This window comes from Macaca nemestrina, unplaced genomic scaffold (assembly GCF_043159975.1).
Source record: "Macaca nemestrina isolate mMacNem1 unplaced genomic scaffold, mMacNem.hap1 Scaffold_679, whole genome shotgun sequence".
In the NCBI taxonomy this organism is placed as follows: Eukaryota; Metazoa; Chordata; class Mammalia; order Primates; family Cercopithecidae; genus Macaca; species Macaca nemestrina.
The window spans coordinates 9,484-18,384 of NW_027257843.1; the positions used below are offsets into that span (position 1 = coordinate 9,484).

The 8,901-nt window shown below is 46.4% G+C and overlaps 1 long non-coding RNA gene across 3 annotated transcripts; it reads left to right on the plus strand.

Moving 5' to 3' along the window:
* Positions 1–1,715: 1,715 nt before the first annotated feature.
* Positions 1,716–8,894, plus strand: LOC139361597 (uncharacterized). Of its 3 annotated transcripts, none has more exons than XR_011619149.1 (3): positions 1,716–3,921; positions 5,068–7,376; positions 8,241–8,894. It is a non-coding gene; the product is annotated as an uncharacterized lncRNA (long non-coding RNA). The 3 variants fall into 3 exon arrangements; XR_011619150.1 differs by lacking the exon at positions 1,716–3,921 and having other exon boundaries at positions 4,730–7,185; positions 7,288–7,376; XR_011619148.1 differs by lacking the exon at positions 1,716–3,921 and having other exon boundaries at positions 4,730–6,398; positions 7,019–7,376.
* Positions 8,895–8,901: the final 7 nt, after the last annotated feature.

An 8,901-nucleotide genomic window follows, 5' to 3' on the forward strand; every position in this document is an offset into this window, starting at 1 on the left:
CTGTCTTTTAAAACCTGGGCCTCTCATTTAAACTTGGTGGCCTCAGGTGAATGGTCAGAAACAGTTTCTGATGAGGTTGCAGAGACTGTGCATGGCCTCTGATTGTGCACATCCTGTGATTGTGTATAGTCTCTGATTGTGGCCTCTGGCCTCTTTGTGGCCTCTGATTGTGTGGGTCTCTGTGTGTGGTCTCTGATTGTGTGTGGTCTCTGATTGTGCTCAGTCTCGGATTGTGCGCGGCCTCTGATTGTGTGCGGCCTCTGTGGGTTGTGTGAGTTTCCCGGGATTAAGTAGATGAGCCTCGTGCTGGAGCAGGTGTGCCTTGTGTTGGGCATGTGGATAAAGAAGTTTAACCCATCCCCTCTTTGAGAATGGCAGGGCAGTAACAAAGGCGGTTGATTTATACATGGCCATCCTCGTGAGGTGAGGACCTGAAAGGTTTACTGCTTTCCCGGAAAGCTGCTCTGGGCGTCACCATCACTGATCATGGACAGCAGCTCAGAAGCCCCCTTAAGGTGCAGGGAGGGACCGGCGCTGGTCCTGTCTGTGCCCAGGCTGCTGGTCACCCTGACGGCCAGGCGATGGCTGCCTGTGCACGAAGCTGGGGTTAGAGTGAATTTGGGCAGTGTCGGCTTTGATTTAGGTCAAGAGTGATCAGTCTTCCTAAAATACTAGCCATGAAAGCTTTCATAGATTGTAGTTCTTTGGGAGATTTATATGTGGTTTTTAAAGCACAGGGCCCATGGCCAGTGTTGAATTACATTTTGTTCAGTGTAACTGACAGGACACTGGACCTGAGTCTCAGGCCTGCCACAGGGTTCAGGGAGCTTCAGAGAGGGAGATGTTTGTGCTCAAGTTTTCGCAGATGGGATGGGACATGGGCATGGGGCTGGAATGCTCTCAACTTCAATCTTCAGTCATCGGTATCACCTGTGCACACGCATATCGTTTTCAAAGATGGACAAGCTTTTGGGAAATATCTGAAGACTTTTCCAGTTTTGAAAGAAGCCGGGATGACACTGGAAACGTCAGGTGTCTTGGCTGCTGATCAGGTCCATCACCACGCACATGGTCCCTAACCTGGCCCACCTCTGATCATGCACAGCGGGTGACGAGGTCCATAACCTCACACTTCTGTGCACAGCAGGTGACCAGGTCCCTAACCTCAAAAGCTTCTGATTGGGTGCAGCTGGTGACCAGGTCTGTAACTTCGCATGGCTCTGATTGTGCAGAGCTGGTGACCAGGTCACTAACCACCCACACCTCTATTCATACCCAGCGGGTGACCGGGTCCATCACCTCACACCTCTGATTGTGCATAGCAGGTGACCAGGTCTGGAACCTTGCACACCTCTGATCGTGCACAACGGGCGACTAGGTCCATGACCTCACGCCTCTCTGCACAGTGGGTGACCAGGTCCGTAACCTCACACCTCTGATCGTGCACAGCTGGTGGGCGCAGGACCCACTTCAGTGAGGGGCTGACTTCCCAGGTGTGAAGGGGGAATGTTGTGTGGCTCGCTAAGCCCCTCCATGCTTTGGGGGCTCCAGGCTGTGGCCGGCAAGTAGGAGGTGGTCCCAGGAGGCTGCTGTGTGTTGGGGATGGGAGGCAGCTGCAGGGTGGAAGTAGGATGATGTTGTAGGGGGCCACTGTGGGGGGGTGGGACGGGAGGCAGCTGCAAGTTTGGAAGTAGGATGTTGTCCCAGGAGGCTGCTGTGTGTGGGGGAGGGAGGAGGCAACTGCAGGGTGGTGTGGTGGTCCCCGTGCCACTGATTTCAGGTTAAAATAGAATGTGGACCTCTTTTTACCATAGTTTTTAATTACTCCGCTAGTTTGTGTTGCTGTCTCTTGCTATGAAGTCCACAGTCTGATGTCTCTGTGGTCCCCATGTTTCCCTTCTGCTTGTGTTACCCGATCCTGTGGGTCAGCTGTGAGGAAACCACTCTCCACGCCTCATCTGGAGTGGTCTCGAGCTGGGTGTGCTGGTCTCCTTGTGGGCTAAAGTGTTCTTCTGTTACTGTTTTCTCTGTTTTTTGACCAAATTTAGCAGACTTGTGTATGATGCAAACACTTTAAAAAATGTCTTTTGCCTTTATGAAAAAAACACTTGCATTGCTTTAAAATGAACCTTTCCTGTGTCTCCATCCTTCCTCACAGATTGCTCTGTGTTAGAAACTCGGTGGTGTGTGCGCTTCATGGCCTCATTCCATCAAGCACTGTAACCTCTGATTGCAAAAGTGACTACACTCAAGGCAAAAAACTTCGCAAATGTTGGAAATAATGAACAAAAACAATATATTGTTCTCTTGTCACCCTGAAATGGCTACTCTTAATATTTTGATGTACTTCTTTGAATTCTTTTTAAGTAAAGTTGCTTCTAACACAAGCACTTTGATTATATTGATCAAATTATATTCAGGAAATAAGGAGAAAGTAAAAAGAATATCCAGTTTGGGGCAAAAAGGAAGACGACATAGAAAGAGGCTGTAAAACTCCCTGCAACTTGAAAAGCTGGGTTGTGGTGGATGTGGTTTTGTTTTTACTGTGAGAGACCACAGGATTCTTCTTGGCACTGAAGGGCAATAAGATAATACCCTGTGTGTGTGCTGGTGGCTGTATAAACCGAGCCGCATGTCCTCTTTCGAAGCAGAGAAAGCATGAGGTTTGAGGTAGTGGTTTGGTAACTTTTGGAAAGTCTGTTTGTAGGACTGCACTGCAGAGATTAGGTCAGTCTGAATTAGAATCGAATGATCTGTTCAGGCCTTGGGAGCTTTCTACACCGGGTGTACGCCTGTTCTGGATGTGGTGTAGAAGGAACAGGACTGGGAGGGTTTCTTGCTTCCCAGTCATAGAAATGCCTGCAATTATCACTGTTTGTTGTTTCTCGGGAAGCTATTTTGGGAAGGAAGTGTACGTTCCAAGGCTGCTGGTTGGCCTTTCATCACCCTGGGGGTCTTGGTGTGGGTCACGGGAGCTGTGACTGCTCACGCGTGCAGCTCTGTCTCTCTCGCTGCCGCGCCGGTAGACAGCTGGTCACCAACACAGTGTGTGTCCCAGTGGCCTTTGAGAAGAATTCTCTACATCATTTTTATACAAGGTCCTTTTTCCTTTCAATGTCAACATCGTGCCTTCTAGCCAAGCGATATGTTCTTGCAGAAACAGGAAGTGTGGCCCAAGTGAGAAATGAGGGAATTGATCCATAACTGCTATCAGTTTTTATAGAGTTGAGACATTGTAATTTATACACAAACATGTTAAATCTGTAGAAGTGAGTCACGGTGCCAGACCCTCACAAATGCCGAATGTCTACGTGGGACCTCTCTTCTATCGGGTCCACATCACAAGAAGAAAAGTCGCTCAAATGCAGGACGGAGTGGACGTGAATCTCCGAAAACTCCATGAATCAGAGTGACTGCTTTCCCAATTGCTGGTCTCCCCATTTGAGGTTGTGAGATTCCCGTTCTGAAGCTCCTTCAATTTCCCAGCATCCATTTCACTCCTTCATGGAGATAACAGACTCACACTGATACCTTGTTCTCAGATTTTCTAATTAGAAAAAGCACATATTTCACAAGAATTGTCCAACTAACTCACTCCTTAGCCTGGGGTAAGCCACATACCTCTTTTCTCTTTAAAATACTCACCTTTCAGAACTCTTGGTAAATAAGAATAGGAAGGTACCATGACTTTGGCCACAAGCAGTATTATGTATAATGTGCAAGTGAGTGCCTTGAGAGCCATGGTTGCTAAAAACAAATTTTCTCAGAAGAGAAAAATGTAAGCAGTTCTTTACATGATCGTTAATTTTGTTTTGCCTAAATAACATCTTGTCGTTGTACAGGGATACAGGACGTTGCTGAGTATTGACCGGGGCGAGTGGGTCCTGCTGCCCCACTGTGGGATCCTGAATATCGACAGGGGTGAGTGGGTCCTGCTGCCCCACTGTGTGTGACAAGCCCTTTGTTTCTGGCCGGGAAATGTCCTGGCTCTTTCAGTGCATTGGGGTGGTGCTGGCCCCCTTTGTTAGTTTGCATGTGAGGCAAAATCTCACGCCTTTCACTCTTGTTGACATACAGATGCCAAAGCTTTGAACAAATTCTTACTAAATCAAACCCAGAAATATGTAAAAGGGATAAGAATACCATGAACACTTAGAGTTTGTTCTCATGATCTGTAGTTTTGCATTGCACATTTGGCTCATCATTCAAAAATCAATGTAATTCACCACATTAACAAAAAATAAAGCAGAAAACCCATTTTATCCTCCCGGTAGACACTGGAAAACATCTGTTGAAATTTAATAGTCCTTATACGAATTTCATATCACATCAGGAACAGAAGGGAACTTTCTCCATTTGATAAACGCCACTCCTGAAAAACAAGAGCTGACCCCCCTCCTCGGTGGTGGCAGCCGGGGAGCTCTGCCCACAGTCAGGGGTGTCGGGAGCATGGCCATTCTCCGTGCTTCAGGTTCGCATGGTGCACACTGGGGCCCTCGTCCGTGAAGTTAGTTAGGAGAACTAAAAGGCATAAAGACTTGGAAGCAGGGGGAGATGCTTGATGTACAGAAGACACAGGGCCTTATTTAGAACATTTTAGGAAATGTACAAACAACCAGAAATGGTGTGAATTTTGCAAGCATGCAAGATGGACTCTTCGCAACAGATGTATACAGATGCCCAGTGGCCCATGAGAGGTGCTCACCAGGGAGTCATTGGGTAGGTACAACTTAAACCCACGAGGTTCCCCTTCACAAGAGTGGAGAAGGGAGGACAGTAGCAGGTGCTGGTGAAGATATGACAGACTGGATCTCAGACTGATGGAGACTTAAAATGGCACAGCCACTTCAGCAAATGTGGCAGTTTCTTTAAAATGTGTACACTTACCATATGGCCCAGCAGGTATGCTGTAGACGTTCACCAAGGAGAGCAGAAAATGTGTGTCCTTGTAAAAGAATGCACATTATCTCCAGAGTAAATTGTCATAGCCAAGAACTGGAAACAACATAAATCTCTCTCATCTGGAGAAACATGAGCAAATTCTGATATATTCATACATTGTCCTAGTTCCCAGCAGGAAAAACGTACAAAATGCTGAAACCAAAACAGACAACGGGGATGAGTTCCAGGAGCCTTGAACTGAGCAGAGAGTGAACACCACGCCGTGGAGTCCATGTGACAACGGAGAATCTATGCGAGTCTCGGGTGACGGAAGAGCGCCAAGAACACTCCTCGAGAATGAACAGTGGCTGTCTCTTGAGGGCTGGGATTGACTGGGAGGGGACTTGTGGGAACTTTGATGCAAAAGATTTGATTAGGGTAATAGATTTCCATTTATCGAAATGCGCCAAGTGTACTCAAGATCTGAACATTTCACTGTGTATACTTTGTACTCCCTACCTTCCAAAAAAACAATGAAAAAATAATTACAAATGAGCACTGAACTCGATAGATTTTTCACCGTGGTATTAGATAGCAATTCTGAAAGCATTTCTGTATCTCCAGACTTAAGCAAATAAGCTTAATAAATCAGTGAATATATTGAGTGCTGCAGGTGCCAGGTTTCTTTCTTGGTAAGAGGTAGAAATAAGAAAAGGCCAAAGCCTGGAATGGATCACGTGGGATTAGGTTGCAGCAGGAGGTACAAGTATCAGCTGGTGGCTCCCGACAGATGTAGACAGGGATAGAAGTGCCTGTGGATGGGTGTGGGTGCACATGCGTGTACATGCGTGTGTGTGTTCTACTTGCCGGCAATGCCCAGCAGCACCCGGTGCCCACTCTTAGCTTCCAAACTCCGTTCTTCACTAGAAGGAGCCCTGGTCTAAGGGCTGGGGAATCCGGTGTCAAATCTGGGACCAGTTGAGCAACAGAACAAACCATTGTAACTATGAATCATAACCCATGAAGCCAGACTCCGTGAGTATATATGGACATATGTAAATGAATGCTGAAAGATAAAATTATTTTTCAGTGAATATGGAAGATCTAATGATTTAGAAGGAATGACAGGAAATCAGTGGATGCTAAAACTAGTAGTGGAGAATTCATGGAAAACAGAATATGCACATAGTGTCAGGGTGTCTCCTCCCAAATCTTAATTTCAACGCGAGAAGTAGCATCTTTGCTTTGGAGGCACTTAAGCACCACCTTCACTGAGTTGCCGATGTTAACATTGTCACGTAAGACAGACTTCTGCGGTGTCCCTGCTAAAATGCATACTCCTGAGTCTAGTCCGGAAGATACCAAAATAAAGGACAAGCTGTGAAATAACTGACCTGTATTCTTTAACATTTCCAATTTCAGGAAACACAAAACCTGAGAAACTTGGATGCTGGACGGGTAAAAATCACATGACAAATCAATTCATCATCCTGGATTGGATCGTAGAAGAAGACAAAGTAAGAAAATTATGGAGACAGTTGACAGCATTTGAAAGTGAACTTTGTATATGACAGTTAAATTTCCGGATCTTGAGGAAAGTGAATGTGAGAGCATATCCTTGTGTTTAGGAAATACATTGAAACATTTAGGTATGGAAGGATATAGTATCTGATATTTATTTTCATTTGACTTAGAAAATTCATGGGGGAGGGGGGAAAGCAGTGATGTAAGATAGGAGCAGTTGGGCCTAAGTTGAGCCTGGTAAGTTATGTGGAAATTCACTACGCTGGTCTTGCAGATTTTCTGTGTCTTTGAAATTACATCCAAAAAGTTTAAAACGGAGAATATGCAAAACAAAAAGCGATTTGTGCAAGTGAGTGGACTGTCACCTCATTGATCCCTTCAGTTTTCGGCCATGAGCCAAGTCAGTCACATAATGGTTTTTGACCTGGGAATTAGAAATAGTGGCCAGATGACCAGGCTCTTTATCTAGTTAGGGAGAGAAGTGTGCACAAAGGCTGACAAGACCAAGCAGTGCGATGAGCTGCTTGTGGGCGTGATGCTGAGGGTCTGGGTCCTGTCTCAGGTGGCAGCTTGGGGGTTTTAAGCCAGAAAGCCACGTCTGATTCTCTTTCAGTGGGATCATTCTCGCAGCTTCAGAGAAAACTGCCCCAACTCGTCTTCACTCACGCTGGCCATTTTTGGTGGTGGTGGTTTTATTCTGCTAACACCGTTCTCACTGACAGTTTAGGGCCTTTGAGCGGATTTTTGCCTGTGTCTCGAAGATTCTCGTCTTGACAGCCGGTATGTTTCATTCCTGTTGTTCTGATTCTGTGTTAAGAGGGTTCTTCCCTGGCTTCACAGTTTGGAGTTGCTGCTGCATCTGTCTCTGCTTTAATTCTCTAGCCCATCTATCACTTGTCTCATCCCTTAAGAAGTGGCCTGCGTGAGATGCCATGAGACTGTCTGCCTTATCACCACTGCGACCCCAACCCGTAGGGACTTACAGAGAAGGCATTCAGTGAATGTGTGGAATTAATGTAATGGGTTACTAGCCACAAAATGTCTTAATGGTTGTTTTAGTCCATTTCCATGCTGCTGATAAAGACATACCCGAAACTGGGAAGAAAAAGATTTAGTTGGCGTTGCGGTTCCGCATGGCTGGGGAGGCCTGAGAATCATGGTGGGAGGCGAAAGGCACTTCTTACATGTCAGCAGCAAGAGAAAACGAGGTAGAAGCAAAAGCGGAAACCCCGATAAGCCATCAGATCTCATGAGACTTATTCACTATCACGAGAATAGCACAGGAAAGACGGGACCCAGTGATTCAGTTACCTCTCCCTAAGTCCCTCCCACGACACATGGGGATTCTGGGATGTAGAATTCAAGTTGAGATTTGGGTGGGGACACAGCCAAACCATATCCATAGCCAACACAGTCCTGGCCCATGGCCGGTGTTGAGCTGAGCTGCGACCGGGGCTGTGTGAGTTGGGGTGCGAGGCGTGCACACGCCTCTCAACGGTACAGTGAAAGGATTTGGAGGCTCAAACGTGTGACCTACAAAGAATCTCCAAAGATCAAGGTGCATTCACCCTAAAAAGAAAAATCTCAGTGCAGTTTACACCCAGTGTTTGCTTGCGGATATGGATTCTACAGTAACAAAATGAATAATTAAAAGTCTGTGAATAAATTTTAATGTCTTTATGGAACTGTAAACACTGATTTTCTTTCCTCACCCACCCATCTGTTGGTGAGTTTCAGAAGGTGGATGAACCGTGCTGCGGGGACAGAGAGGAGGGTGCAGCTTGGCCTCTGGGACCTAAGCTGAGAACTGAGTGACTGAGCTCTCTCCATTTCAGACGTCCACACGGAAGCTGTCCAGGCGGCTCTGGCCAGACACAAAGAGCAGAAGATGGCGGTGCCTATGCCTTCCAAACGCAGGTCCCTGGTCGTGTAGACCTCCATGGACGCCTACACCCCTCCAGGTAAGGGACACGCTCCCCGACGCTGCCTCCTGAACATGCTGGGCGCCTCAGAATTGACCGCTAGCCCAGAAGTTGGGTTTTTGCCTTCAAAATCATGGTGCAGAAATGCAGATTTTGTGAACCAGAAGTCCGAAAACAGTGCATGAAAAGTAACACTATGTATCTGGATAAATACACATTTTTAACTTTTCATCAAGATTGATACATATGATACATACCAGTAAAATCTCACACAGTTTTATTCATTTAATTCCTTGTAGGGAAAAGGGAAGAGTTTGTAACCCTATGGGTGGAATTGGACTTTTCTTCTGATTAGGCTGTTGCATGCATATTCTCAAATCTTCAGATAAGTGTGCTACATTGTTGGATTGTTTTAGAACAAGCGAATTGGACAGTTTAGGCAGCTACCCGAATCAGGTCATAAACTTTGCCTGCAAGGTGCCAGCTAGTATTTTAGTTCCTGCAGGCCATAAGGTCTCTCACAACCACTCAACTCTGCCCTCTGCCATGGGCGATAGCAAATGCGTATGGCTGT